The sequence below is a fragment of the Solanum lycopersicum genome, chromosome 6 (assembly GCF_036512215.1).
Source record: "Solanum lycopersicum chromosome 6, SLM_r2.1".
Lineage (NCBI taxonomy): Eukaryota > Viridiplantae > Streptophyta > Magnoliopsida > Solanales > Solanaceae > Solanum > Solanum lycopersicum.
In genome coordinates, this window is record NC_090805.1 from 8,931,717 (window position 1) to 8,948,270 (window position 16,554).

Below are 16,554 nucleotides of genomic sequence, written 5' to 3' on the forward strand. Positions count from 1 at the left end.
AATGATTTCAGTTTGAGTATAAGGATTACATTTCAACACTCGCTCTCACAACAAAGTCACACTCATTCATACCTATTGCCATAAGCTTGCCCTTATTTTCACTGCCTTAAGTTCGTTATACAACCCTTAAGATCACGATAGGACTTTTTTAGCTTGTAACGTAGGCTCAGAGTCAGGTAGGGTATATTTAGGTATACTTTAGTGACTTTTTGCCCTCCTTGACATATCGGCTAAACCTTCTGCTCTATATCACTTTATCTCGCCCAGTTTCTCCTATTCTTTCACCTTGCTGTTTCCCTTCTTTCTTTATTTGTGTAAGCGACTCTTTTCTTTTCTTATTTGTAATTCTTGAATATTTTTCTCTTTTTTTTCAATGAGTTCTTGAGTCACTTTACTTTTGTTCTTTCTCTCTCTTTGTTCTTTCAACCCCACTTTCCAGAGCATTCCTCAAAACAGCCACCCTCAACTCATGGTTTTGCCATGAGTCAAGGTACACAATACCAAAAATCAGGTCAGGGCCATAACGAAGGTTTTTTTATACATTATCCACCCTCAACTTATGCTTTTGGCATAAGCTGAGGTGCACATGTCCAAGGAGGGACCAGGGCCAACATATTGTTCCCAGAAAAGATCAGTTGGGGTGAAAAAGAAAGGTCTAATTTTAAGCTCAAATTATTTGGATCAACGAAGGATAACTTCCGTTTGGTTTCTTTTATTTAGGCTAGAAATGGGCTATACTGAATAAGGGCCTATGATCCTTTCCTAATTGTATGTTACAGCTTACTTTTAGCAGGACTAACCAGGCAAGTTCTAGCTCAGTATCAGTAGTGGACTATTCAACTTTCCTCACACTCACTTGACATCTCATCACTATACCAGATTATCAGACACCTAGTTCAACTTGAAGGTTTAGGGTAGTGCAATGGTTTAACTCTATTTAATGTTTAGATCCACACAATTATCAGTTACTACGCCTTTTCATGCAACCTTTTCCAGTTTTATCGGGATATCATTTTAGCCATCATGCTTCAGAGTTAAACTATGTACAAAAGATATAACGTGCCGGTTCAACAGAAAAAGTAATCAGTCTTTTGGGGAAAAAGAACACAGGCAAGAAAACCCCAAAAGAGGATATTGAGTTGGGCTACTCAGACTTCACCCTAACACTCACTTTCCATTTACCCCACCCCCAACAAAAAAGCATGCAATTGTCCCCAATGCATAAAAAAATCTAAAGATTAGAGGGGTAGGTGAAGCAAACCTGTGGCGCATAGCGCCGTCGATCAACAAGCTGGTGGGTCTGGTTTCCCAGAACCCACATCCTCTGCAATTTGGACACCCTTAGTGATGTCTTCAGCAACAACTGCACCCTCAGTAGTGCCTCTTGCTGTCTCTACAGTGCAGGAGCTAGACGCCCCAGCCGCTATCTGTGATGCTCTGATCTGGTGTGCCTCCACCTCAGCAAGTGAGGCTCTCCTCGCGGCCTCCATCTCTCGGCGCTCCTTCTTTCTTGCTCGCGCCTCATCCTCTAATCGACCCCTCCGCCTCTTGGCACTCTCTCTCGGGGAAGATGGGTGAAGGTCTGGAGTAGGAAACAGAGCCGCCAATACAGTATCCTCAGCAGGCTCGACAGACTCTGACACTCATGCCGCTAGGATCGTGTTGATGTCTGCACGAAGACTGGCGACTGTAGCCTGGAGAGTTGACATATCTACCGGAGGGGCTGGTCGAGCTAATACTCTCAATTAAAAGGCATCGAGGCGTTGGTTAACCTCAGCAATCTTCCGCTGCATCTGCCTCTCCATACGTGCCTCAGACTCAGCAATAGACTTCTGCATCCACGGCTGGATATGATGCAGAAGAGTGGCCATTTGGGCCTCCAGTTTTTGGACTCGGGCAAGCGGGGCCGGTGTCGGTAGAGAGGCTGTGCTGCTACTCGGGATAGACTCGACCGGGGTAGTGTCCGTGGATGCCTGTGTAGCTGTGCAAGCTTGGGCCACCGTATCCGCAAGGTCATCAGATAGTGGTGGTAGCTCTTGACGGGGCCCTCGACATGGGGCCAACTCATTAGCCTCGTCTCTGATGAGGCCGATGTCAACGGTACCCGGTGGGGTCCTCAACTGATCTATGTGCCATATGGGCACACCTGCAGACCTGCAAAGGGCAAAGATCATGCACGGAAAGGGGTAGGTGGTGGTGACCTTGAATGCCCTCTCGTGCATGACTGCCTAGAGAAGCCATGCATAGTCCACCTCGAAGCCGGCTATCATCGCCGCCATCAGCACTGCTCGATCCCAGGTGACTATGTTATCAGCAGCTGTGGGGGAAAGGCAGTGACGCACGAGCAGCCACAAGAACTTGGCGACGAACGTGAGGTTGGCCTTCTTGATGGCCCCATTCGGCTCGGTGATCCAATCTGCACCCTCTCCGTCGAATGATAAGTGTAGGGCCATCCACCGCTTGGTGGTCTCCCTCAGTGCTGGCTCTCACAGGAACTGTCCATCCTTCACTACCTGCCAGCGGTAGTCAAACTCGGCAGTGATGGGGGTCCGAGTAGCATCTGCACTCTCGCCGTATAGGAACCGGCGGATGGCGAGCAGGGAAATGTCAACCTGCAGGCCCTGGACTAGAACCTGCTCTAATGGGGCCTGTTTCGTAGGAGCAGCCCGCCTGTCGATCTGTGATCGGAGAGTCGCTACGTAGGACGCGTAGAACTCTCGGACCATCTCCTCACTGTATCGTCCCAAGGGACGGGCTATCCACTCTAGGCGATGCTTGGTGAATATGTTATGGATCTCCGGCATCGAGGGGAGACTCCCTGTAAGTACCCGCCGCTCCAGGGTGAGTGTTTGAGTCATTACTCCTTTATCGGTCAAGAACTTCACGTCGGAGTAAACCTGAAACTGGCCTTCAACGCACCACCGGTTTGGCTGGTCAGAGGCTTGGGTGGGGACCGGGGCTGGTGCGCCGGATGTGGAGTCTGAACTGTCAGCCTCATCAGACGAGGCCGACGCTGCAGCAGTGGCGGGTGCGGGAACCTCAGCAGATCCTGAAGCTTCCTCGGACCAGGATGATCCCAAGGAGCCAGACGCTTCTTCCTCATTTATGGCCGACCCAGAGGGTGTGCCGGTCAGTGTGCGCTCCTCATCAGACTGGGAGGTAGTGACTACGCCGGATGCCACCGTCTTGGGTGTGGCTCTGGGGGCACGTGTAGCACGGGAAGGGGCGGAGGTGCCTAGGGGCATGTATTCAGGGTCCCGCTCATCATCAGACCTGATGATCAAGCGTGCAGACGGGGCGACAGACTTAGATCGCCCGCGTGCATAAGTGCAGTCTTGCTTGGGTGCCATAGTCGATAGTACCTTGGAAATGGAGAAAAAACAAGTGGGGAATGATTCAGGTGGCAAGGTAGATACCAAAAACAGCAGCACCGACAAGTAACTGATAGTAATAAGGTTGGGGAGATTGTGGAAGTAATGATCAGTGGGGGAAGTGTGCAAGTGGAAAAGAGAGGGGAGATGAGACGGAGTGGAAGTAATGGGGTGGAATATGGAGGGGTGGGGAGTATAAACGGTCAAATTTTGAAAAGGGGTCCAGCCGGGTCGGGTCGGGTTAATTTCATTAATCGCGCGACGGTTCCCCGACGACGTTCCGTCGCACATGCGACGCCCAGTCGTGGTGTCCGTCGTGTGTGCCCTAATTTCAAAAATGACAGAAATACGTACCTGGTGTGACGGTGCATACGACGGTCCGTTTTACTCGCGACGGTCTGTCGTTGTATCCGTCAACGGCTACTGCGGAGTAGTTTGCTGCAGAATTTCCTGGTGATGTGCCTGCAAATTTAAAACCCATTTATAAAAAAATGCTACCATTATTAAAAAGACGATAAGTATTGGGTTGCCTCCCAACAAGCGCCAGATTTAACGTCGCGGCACGACTGGGGCCACTTAATTACTCAGACTTCATCAAGATGGCATGCCTCTATCACTTTATTCCCCGATGCTTTATGCCCAAAAGAGAGTTTTATTCTATCTCTATTCTTCTTAAACCGCACTCCCTCCTTGGCTTTTAACTCAACTGCCCCATGAGGGAATACTTGGGTAATCAAGTAAGGGCCAGTCCATTTGGACTTGAGCCTACCTGGAAGACAAGGCACCCCAGAACTGTCTACAAGTACCAAATCCCGAACCACAAACTCTTGTTTTGCAAATTTTTGTTCAGTCCCCTTCTTCATCTTTTCTTTGTGGGATATGGCAGATACCGATTGGAGCTCACCACTCTACCTCATGGTCCTACAAATGTTGAAGGTTGCTTCTTCATTATTCAACCGAAATGTCATCTGTCCCTTCTCCATGTCAACTAAGGCTCTACCTGTAGCAAGAAATGGCCTCCCAAGAATAATGGGCACCTCGAAATCGACTTCGCAATCAAGAATAACAAAATCTGCTGGAAAGATGAATGACTCCACTTTTACTAACACATCATGGAGTATCCCTATGGGCTTTTTCACAGTCCGATCGGCCATCAGTAGCCGCATCGCAGTGGGTTTTGGATCCCCCAAACCCAACTTCTTGTAAATTGAGAGGGGCATTAGATTTATGCTTGCCCCCAGATCACATAATGCTTTCGCAAAATGTAATGACCCAACTGTGCAAGGAATAGTGAACGCACCCGGATCTTCTTTCTTTTGTACTAGGGATCTTGTAGCGATAGCACTACAATGCTGCAATCTATCATCATCCTCAAACGTGAACGGTCTTTTCTTGGTGACCAGATCTTTCATAAATTTGGCATAACCGGGCATTTGTTCTAGAGCTTCTACCAAAGGGACATTGATAGAGATCTGCTTCAACATTGTTATGAAGCGCCGGTATTTACCATCCTCAGTCTTTTTCACTAATCTCTGAGGGAAGGGTAGTGGTGGCCTAGGAATGGGGATTACCTTGATGGGTACTTCTGCATCTGTTACATTACTTTCATCTGTTTCACCACTACCCTTTACCACCTTATCATTATCCTTTCTTACATTTTTCTCAGCAGATGGCATGGGTGGGTCAATGGTTTGCCTACCACCCCGAGTAGTAATTGCCATACAGTGTGCATCATTCTTTGGATTTTTGACAGTGTTACTAGGAAGAGTGCCCGGTTGCCGTGTGTTCACTGTCGCAGATAATTGGGCCACTTGCAATTCGATCTATTTAATCGAAATTGTGTGTGTGTCCACTTTTTGCCCAATACTAGCTAAATCACCCCTTAATTCTTTAATGTGCTCATCACTAGCATCAAACCTCCTCATCATTTTGTGCAACATATCCTCAACTCGCGCCATACTATCTCCACCATCCCTAGGAGTAACTTCACGATTTTGAGGAGGAACATAGGGTCCACTCCTGTCGTTTCTATTACCATAGTTACTCCTGTTGAAGTTGTTGTTGCGGTTGTAGTTACCATCTCGGACATAATGACCCTCACGGTTGTAGTTACCATAGTTCCGACCTTGGTTACCTTGACCTTGGCGCCAATTATCCTGATTTGAGCCTTGGGCGCTTGGTCGGAAACCCCCCATTTGTTCATTGACTGCATAGGAATCCTCCTCATAGTAACATTCACCATTAGGGGGTGGTGGTTTAGCCAAGTAGTTGACTGCATTAATCTTTTCTGCACCCCCAGTGAAATGTTTTAGTACCAACCCAAGCTCAGTTCTCATCTGAGCCATTTCTTCCCGAATATCATCTGTGGCTGGGTTGTGAGTGGACTGCACTGCCAAGGTGTTTCTCCCTGTATCGGACTTCCTAGTACTCCAAGCTTTGTTGTTACGGGAGATTTTCTCTAATTTCTCAGCAATCTCAGCATAAGGGCATTCTCCATAAGATCCACCTGCTATAGTGTCCAACACCGCTTTATTGTTATCATCATGTCCCCTATAGAAGTATTCCTTTAGTGACTCATCATCAATATGCTCAAACTTACTTCTCAAGAATGAGGTGAATCTATCCCAAGAACTACTAACTGACTCTCCTGGTAGTGCCACAAAGTTATTCACCCTGTCTTTGTGGTTTAATTTCTTGGAGACTGATAGTAGCGTGCTAAGAAGACATCCCGTAGTTGGTTCCAAGTAAAAATAGAGTTGTATGGAAGCTCAGTAAGACACATAGCAGCCTCTCCTGTCAGTGAGAGAGGAAACACTCTGAGACCTATTACATCTAGATCCAAATCAGGCCTCCCCATACAACTCTTACACACTGCCCTTACCTTAGATATATGGGCATGTGGATCCTCAGAAGGTAGCCCTGAAAACAAACCTCAGGCAGTGAGCATTTGCATAAGACTACTAGTTACCACAAACGTGTGGCCTATAGGTAGAGGAGGCAAAACCAGTGGCCCGTCCGAATCTGCTATGTTATCATAGCCTCTGTAGTATGCTTGGGGTCGTGGAGTAGGATTCTGTCCCCTCTGTTGATGTTCACCCGGAGCATCGGTTAACATCAGACCATGAACATCAACCGGAGCTGGGATGTTCTGGTTTGGATCCTCATCATTGATTCCCAAGTTACGATTCATGTTTCGCAGTGTACGTTCTAGTTCGTGATCGTAAAGGAACAACGGTTCTCTTCCTCTCCGTGTATTTGGCATACAAGGAGGATAATTCTGAAAAGGAATCAAAAACAATAAAACAAAGTAAAATCAAGAAACTATCAACTAAACTATAGTAAGAAGTTCAAGTTAATCTAAAAGCTAAATTCCCCGGCAGCGGCGCCAAAATTTGATACGCTTAAACTTACTTCTCAAATGAGAAGTAAAGCGGTCGCGTCAAGTAAATAACCCAACTAGTGAGGTTGGGATCGTTCCCACGAGGAAAATAGTCTAGACTTAACTCCAATTTGTTATTACTATTGTTCGGTTGATGACTTCCTTAAAAAGTAAAAGCATAAAAGGGGGGTTTTGTACTTCCTAAAAAAAAAATAACTAACGAACTTGACAGAGACACTTAACAGCTTTTAATGTTGAGTTTTAATCAAGTAATCAAAGTAACTAGGGTTTACGTGTTCCCCACAGGTTCATAACTTGATAATTCTAGCTATAACAATTCTTTCCTAGTATCTTGCATGCAAAGTGATAAGCTATGTATTTCTAAATCCTAGGTTCGGCATCTAGAAAATCTCACTCCGCACCTTGGTCCGGCTATGTGTGTTGCTTTCCTAACCCTCATCCTTACCTCATATTAAGCATCATATTCGATATTTGACTCAGTTATTACCTCGTACCAATCAATACTAGCCTATTAGATAGTATACACTAAATCTATGTTAATAATTCTTTTCCTATTATCTACCTCCTTGGTCCGGCAAGTAGCATTAAGGCGAGTTCTAACGTAGATCATCCGTTAAAAAGATTTCTAAGCGAAAGAATTATTAATACATGCAAGACACTATTCTAGAATTGTTATTTTAGCTAGGGTTTATCTCATTATTTGCCTATGGTTCCCACAACCCTAGTTATAGAGTTTAGTTCCTCATATCCATAAACACAATATTCAAATATGTTAAACAAGAAGTCATGTACTTACTTTGATGAGAAAGAATAAAGTCTGAAAATTTGCTTGATTAATCAACAAGAGTTACTTGTAAGAATCTCCAACAATCAAAAACTCAGAAAAACAAAGTCTAATAATATGATGTTTAATCTCCAAGAGTCTAACCTCAAAAACGAGGTTTTTCGAACTATTTATAAAAAAATAAAAACCTAATTAAACAAGGATTCTAATTACTGGAAATCTATCAAAACGCGGCTGGGTCGACGGACCACGCGACGGAACGTCGTGGTCATGACGGACCGTCGTGGGCTCCGTCGCCCCATACTTGGTGCAATTCTTCTGCTGCTTTCTTCATTCCCCTCAACGGCAAGTGTGACGGACCGTCACAGGCACGACCGTCCGTCGAGGGTCTTCGTTACCAAATACTTCAACTCTTTGAATCTAGGTGCTGGGATCACTTCTCCGATCTTCGCGACGAACCTACAGGACGGACCGTCATATCCATGACGGACCGTCACAAGCTTCGTAATCCCACACTTGGTCAGACTTCCCCATCTTCCTTCAGCAGCTTCTCTACGCTGCCACCTATGGACCGTCACAAGCACGACGGACCGTCATAAGCTCCGTAGGTGGTCTCTTCTGCATTTTTCGCTCAAAATCTTTGCATTCAGCTTTAGACAGATTTCCTGCAAAACAAAGAAAAACTTATATCAAAATTAGCACAAAAAGGCTTTCGGACACAATAAACTTAAGGAAAAGGTATTAATTATACCGTGAAACCACGATATATTAGTGTGGCATGCCATCATCGCCTTTGGGCTGCACACATGGTCAAACGACATGGGGCATGGCATCCCATCATCTCCTTTGGACTAGCTCACATAGTCAGACGGCGTCAGGCGTGGCATGCCATCATCTCCCTTGGACGGCAAACACGGTCGAACGACGTCAGGCGTTGCATGCCATTATCTTCTTTGGGAAGCACACACGGTCGAACGACGTCCGGAGGCAAGACATCACCGCCTTTGATTAGCACACACGGTCGAACTACGTCGGGCAAGGCATGCCATCATCGCCTATGGGCAGCACACAAGGTCAAACGACATCGGGCATAGCATGCCATCATCTTCTTTGGGAATCTAATTAGTCGAACAACATCGAGCGTGGAATGACATCACCGCCCTTGGACGGCACGCACAGTCGAACGATGTCGGGCGTGGCTTGCCATCATCGCCCTTTGACAGCACACACTGTTGAACAACGTCAGGTGTGGCATGACATCATCGCCCTTTAAATGCACGCATGATCAGACTACGTCGGGCGTGGCATGACTTCACTGCCCTTGGACAGCACCCATGGACGAACGACGTTAGGCGTTCCATGACATCACCGCCCTTGGACAGCACGCACGGTCGGACGGCGTCGGGAGTGGCATGACATTTGTGCCCTTGGACAGCACCTACGGTCGAACGACGTCGGGCGTGGCATGACATCACCGCCCCTGGACGGCACGCACGGTCGGACTACATCGGGCATGTCATGACCTCACCGCCTTTCGACAGCACACACGGTTTAACGACCTTGGGCGTGGCATGCCATCACCGCCTTTGAACAACACACATGGTTGAACGACGTCAGGCGTAGCATGCCATCATCGCCTTTGGGCAGGACAAACGGTCGAACGACATCGGGCGTGGCATGAAATCACCGCCCTAGGACTCTATGCACGGTTTGAAGACGTGGCAGTGGCATGAGTTCACCGCCCTTGGACACTGCACACACAGTCGAACGATGTCGGGGGTGGCATGACATCAACGCCAATGTCTGCACGCACAGTTGGACTATGTCGGGCGTGGCTTGACAACACTGCCTTTGGACAGCACACACGGTCGAACGACATCGGGCATGGCATTCTATCATCGCCTTTGGGAAGAACACATGGTTAAACGACGTCGGGCGTGACATGCCATCATGGCCCTAGGACTGCAAACATGGTCGAACGACGTCAGCCCTGACATGCCATCACCACCTTTTGACAGCACACACGATCGAACGACGTCTGGCGTGGCATAACATCACCACCCTTGGAATGCACGCACGGTCTAATGATGTCGGGCGTGGCATGCCACCAATGCCCTTGGACAGCACACATTGTAGGATGATGTCGGGCGTGGCATGACATCACCGCCTATGGACAGCACACACAATCGAACGACATCAAGCGTGGCATGCCGTCCTCGCCTTTGGGAAGCATAAACGGTCGAATGACGTCTGGTGTGGCATGACATCACCGCCCTTAGACAGCACGCACGGTCGAACGATGTCGGGCGTGGCATGACATCACATCCCTTGGACAGCACACACTGGGACGACGTCGGGCGTGGCATGACATTACCGCCTATGGACAACACACACGTTTGAACGACGTCGATTGTCGCATGCCGTCATCGCCTTAGGGCAGCACACACGGTCGAATGACGTCGGGCGTTGCATGCCATAATCGCCTTTGGGCAGTACACACAATCGAATGAAGTCGGGCGTGGCATGACATCACCTCCCTTAGGCAGCCCACACGGTAAGACTACGTCGGGCGTGGCATGACGTCACTGCCTTTTGACAGCACACACAGTCGGATGACGTCGGGCGTGGCATGACATCACCACCCTAGAACAACACATACATTTGGACGACGTCGGGCGTGGCATGACATCACCGCCCTTGGACTGCACGCATGGTAAGACGACATCGTGTGTGGCATCACATCACCTCCCTTGGACTGCACGCATGGTCGGACGATGTCGGCATGGCATGACATCACCTCCCTTAGAAAGCACACATGGTCGGCAACATCGGGCGTGGCATGACATCACCGCCCTTGGACAACACACACGGTCGGTAACGTCGGGCGATGAATGACATCACCGGCCCTCGACAGCACACACTGTCGGACGACGTCAGGCATGGCATGACATCACCGCCTTTAGGCACTACACATGGTCGGACTACGTCGGATGTGGCATCCCATCATTGCCTTTGGACTAGCTCACATAGTCGGACGGCGTCAGGCGTGGCATGCCATCATCGCCCTTGGATGGCAAACACGGTCGAACGATGTCAGGCGTGGCATGCCATCATCGCCTTTGGGCAGCACACACGGTCGAACGATGTCGGGTTGGCAAGACATCACCGCCTTTGGTTAGCACACACGCTCGAACGACGTCGGGCGTGGCATGCCATCATCGCCTATGGGCAGCACACACGATCGAACGACGTCGGGCATGGTATACCATCATCGCCTTTGGGAAGCTAAACGGTCGAACAACTTCGGGCGTGGCATGACGTCACCGCCCTTGCAGTGCACGAACATTCAAATGATGTCGGACGTGGTATGCCATCAACGACCTTGGACAACACACACTGTCGAACGACGTCGGGTGTGGCATGACATCATTGCCGTTTTACTGCACGCACGGTCAGACGACGTCGGGCGTGGCATGAAATCACCTCCCTTGGACAGCACGCACGGTCGAATGGCGTCGGGTGTTGCATGACATCACCGCCCTTGGACGGCACCCACGGTCGAACGACGTCGGGCGTGGCATGAAATCACCGCCCTTGGACAGCACCTACGATCAAACGACATTGGGCGTGGCATGATATCACCGCCCTTTGACGGTACGCACGATCAGACTTCGTCAGGCATGGCATGACATCATCGCCTTTCGACATCACACACTGTTGAACGACGTCGGGCGTGGCATGCCATCATTGCCTTTGGACAGCACACACGGTCGAACGACGTCGGGCGTGGCATGCCATCATCGCCTTTTGGAAGCAAACACGGTCAAACGTTATCGAGCGTGACATGCCATCACTGTCTTTGGACATCACACACGGTCGAACGACGTCGGCCGTGGCATGCTATCATCGCCTTTGGGCAGCACAAACAATCGAACGACGTCGGGCAAGGCATGATATCACCGCCCTAAGACTCTATGCATGGTTGGACGACGTGGGGCGTTGCATGAGTTTACCGCCCTTGGACAGTACACACACGGTTGAACGACGTCGGGGTGGCATGACATCAACGCCCTTGTCTGCACGCATAGTTGGACTATGTCGGGCGTGGCATGACAACATCGCCTTTGGAGAGCACACATGGTCGAACGACGTCAGGCATGGCATTCAATCATCACCTTTGGGCAGCACACACGGTCGAACGACGTCATGCGTGGCATGCCATCATAGCCCTAGGACGGCAAACATTGTCGAACGACGTCAGGCGTGACATGCCATAACCACCTTTGGACAGCACACACGGTCGAATGACGTCGGGCGTGGCATGCCATAATCTCCTTTGGGCAGCACGCACGGTCGAAAGACATCGGGCGTGTCATGACATCTTCGCCTTTGGACAGTACACACGGTCAAACGACGTCGGGCGTGACATGCCATCATCGCCCCTGGACGGCCAACATGGTCGAACGACGTCGGGCGTGGCATGCCATCATCGCCTTTGGGCAGCACACACGGTTGAACGACGTCAAGCGTGGAATGACATCAGCGCCTTAGGACTGCATGCACAGTCGGACAACCTTGGGCGTGGCATGACTTCATCGCCCTTGGACAGCAAACACGATCGAACGACGTCGGGCGTGGCCCGCCCTTAGACGGCACGCTAGGTCGGACGACGTTGGGCGTGGCATGACACCATCGCCTTTGGCCAGCTCACACGGTTGAACAACGTCGGGCATAACATGCCATTATCCCCTTTGGGCAGCACATACGGTCGAATGACGTAGTGTGTGGCATGCCATCATCTCCTTTGGGAAACACACACGATCGAACGACCTCAGTCATGGCATGACATCATCTTCCTTTGGCAGCACACACGGTCGGACTACGGTTGGACGCCGTCGGGCATGGCATGACATCATCGCCCTTGGACTGCACGCACGGTAGGACGACGTCGGGCGTGGCATGACATCACCTCCCTTAGACAGCACAAACGGTCAGCAACATCGGGCATGGCTTTACATCACCTTTGGACTAGCTCACATTGTCGGACGGCGTCAGGCGTGGCATGCAATCATCGCCCTTGGACGGCAAACACGGTCGAACGACGTTCGCGTGGCATGCCATCATCGCCTATGGGCAGCACACACGGTCGAACGACGTCAGGCATGTCATACCATCATCGCCTTTGGGAAGCTAAACAATCGAACGACGTCGGGCGTGGCATGACATCACTGCCAATGGACTGAAGCACGATCGAACGATTGTCGGGTGTGGCATGCCATCAACTCCCTTCGACAACACACACTGTCGGACGACGTCGGGCGTGGCATGACATCATCGCCTATGGGCAGCACACACGGTCGAACAGAGTCGGGCATGGCATGCCATCAATGCGTTTGGGAAGCTAAACGATCGAACGACGTCGGGCGTGGCATGACATCACCGCCCTTGGACTGCAAGAACGGTCGAACGATGTCGGGGGTGGCATCCCATCAACGCCCTTGGACAACACACACTGTCGGACAACGTCGGGCGTGGCATGACATCACCGCCCTTGGACAACACCCACGGTCGAACGACGTCGGGCGTGGCATGACATCACCTCCCTTGGACGGCACGCACGGTCGAACGACGTTGGGCGTGGCATGACATCACCGGCCTTGGATAACACCCACGGTCGAACGACATCGTGCGTGGCATAACATCACCGCTTTTGGAAGGCACGCACGGTCGGACGACGTCGGGCATGGCATAACCTCACCGCCTGTGGACAACACACACGGTTGAACGACGTCAGGCGTGGCATGACATCACCTCCCTATGGTAGCACACACGGTCAGACTACGTCGGGCGTGGCATGCCATCACCGCCTTTGGACAGCACACGCGTTTGAAAGACGTCGCGCGTGGCATGATATCACCTCCCTTGGAGAGCACACACGGTCAAACTACGTCGGGCGTGGTATGACATCATTGACCTTGGACTACACGCACGGTCAGACGACGTCGGGTGTGGCAAGACATCACCGCCCTTGCACAACACCCACGATCGAACGATGTCAAGCGTAGCATGACATCACCTCCCTTGGACGGCACGCACGGTCGAACGACGTCGGGCGTGGCATGACATCACCGGCCTTGGACAGCACCCACAGTTGAACGACGTCGGGCGTGGCATGCCATCACCGCCTTTGGACAGCACACACGGTCGAACGACGTCGGGCATGACATGCCATCATCACCTTTCGGCAGCACACACGATCGAATGACCTCGGGGTGGCAAGACATCACCGCCTTTGATTAGCAAACACGGGGTAACGACGTCGGGCGTGGCATGCCATCATCCCCTATAGGCAGCACAAACGGTCGAACGACGTTGGGCATGACATGCCATCATCGCCTTTGGGAAGCTAAACGGTCGAACGATGTCGGGCGTGGCATAACATCACCGCCTTTTGAAAGCACACACTGTCGGATGATGTCAGTCGTGGCATGACGTCACCGCCTATGGACAGCACACACGGTCGAACGACGTCGGGCGTGGCATGCCATCATCGCCTTTGGGAAGCATAAATGGCCGAACGACATCTGGCGTGGCATGACATCACCGCCCTTAGACTGCCAGCATGGTCGAACGATGTCGGACGTGGCATGACACTACCTTATTTGGACAGCACACACTATCGGACGACGTCGGGCGTGACATAACATCACCGCCTATGGACAACACACGCGGTTGAACGACGTCGGGCGTGGCATGGCGTCATCGCCTTTGGGCAGCACACATGGTCGAACGACGTCGGGCGTTGCATGCCATCATCGCCTTTGGGCAGCACACACGGTCGAACGACGTCAGGCGTGGCATGACACACCTCCCTTAGGCAGCACACACGGTAAGACTACGTCTGGCGTGGCATGACGTCACCGCCTTTGGAAAGCACACACGGTCGGATAACGTCGGGCGTGGGATGCCATCACCGCCCTAGGACAGCACATACAGTCGGACGACGTCGGGCGTGGCACGACATCACTGCCCTTGGACTGCACGCATGGTCAGACGACGTCATGCGTGACATCACATCACTTCCCTTGGACAGCACACACGGTCGAACGACGTGAGGCATGGCATGACATCACCTCCCTTGGACAGCACACACGGTCGGCAACATCGGGCGTGGCATGACATCACCGCCCTTTGATAGCACACACGGTCGGTAACGTCGGGCGTGGCATGACATCATCGGCCCTCGATAGCACACACAGTCGGACGACGTCGGGCTTGGCATGACATCACCTCCCTTAGGCAGTACACACGGTCGGACTACGTCGGGTGTGGCATGCCATCATCGCCTTTGGGCTGCACACATCGTCAAACGACATCGGGCGTGGCATCCCATCATCGCCTATGGACTAGCTCACACAGTCGGACAGCGTCAGGCGTGGCATGCAATCATTACCCTTGGACGGAAAACACAGTCGAAAGACGTCAGGCGTGGCATGCCATCATCGCCTTTGGGCAGCATACACGGTCGAACGACGTCGCGGTGGCAAGACATCATCGCCTTTAGTTAGCACACACAGTCGAACAACGTCGGGCGTGGCATGCCATTATCTCCTACGGGCAGCACACACGGTCGAACGACGTCGGGCGTGGAATGACTTCACCACCCTTGGACTGCACGCACAGTCGAACAATGCCGGCCGTGGTATGCCATCAACGCCCTTGGACAGCACACACTATCGAACGACGTCGGGTAAGGCATGACGTCATTTTCCTTTTACTACACGCACGGTCAGACGATGTCGGGAGTGGAATAACATCACCGCCCTTGGACAGCACCCACGGTCGAACGACGTTAGGCGTTGCATGACATCGCCGCCCTTGGATGGCACGCACGGTCAGACGACGTCGTGCGTGACATGAGATCACCGCCTTTCGACAGCACACATGGTTGAACGACGTCAAGCGTGGCATACCATCACCGCCTTTGGATAGCACACACGGTCGAACGACATCGGGTGAGGCATGCCATCATCGCCTTTGGGCCGCACACACGGTCGTACGACATCGAGCGTGACATGCCATCACTTCCCTTGGACATCACACACGGTCGATTGACGTCGGGCGTTGCATGACATCATCGCGTTTGGTCAGCACAAACGGTCGAACGACGTCGGACGTGGCATGCCATCATCGCCCTTGGACAGCACACACGGTTGGACGACGTCAGGCGTGGCATGAAATCACCGCCCTTTGATGGCACGCACGGTTGGACGACGTCGGGCGTGGCATGACATCACCGCCCTTTGACAGCGCACACGGTCAGACGACGTCGGGCGTTCCATGCCATCACCACCCTTAGATTTCACGCACGATCGAACGATATCGAGCGTGACATGACATCACTGCCCTTGGAAAGCACACACGATCAAACAACGTCGGCGTGGCATGACATCACCGCCTTTGGACTGCACACACAGTTGGACGACGTCGAGCATTGCATGACATCACGACCCTTGGACGTCACGCACGGTAAGACGACGTCGGGCGTGGCATGACATCATCGCTATTGGACACTACACACAAGTCAGATGACGTCGAGCGTGGCATGACATCATCACCCTTGGAAGGCACACACGATCAGCAACGTCGGGCGTGGCATGACATCACCACCCTTGGAAACCACACACGATCGAAAACGTTGGGCGTGGCATGACATCACCGCCCTTTGAAAGCAAACACAGTCGGTCGACGTCGATCGTGGCATGACATCACCGACCTTGGGCAACACATACGGTTGGCATCATCGAGCGTGGTTTGACATCACCGCCCTTGGACAACACACACAATCGAACGAAGTCAGGCACTCCATGCCATCACCGCCCTTGGACTGCACGCACGATCGGACGACATCGGGTGTTGCATGACATCATAGCCCTTGGATAGCGCACACGACAGACGACGTCTAGCATGGCATGTCATCACCGCCCTTGGACGGCACG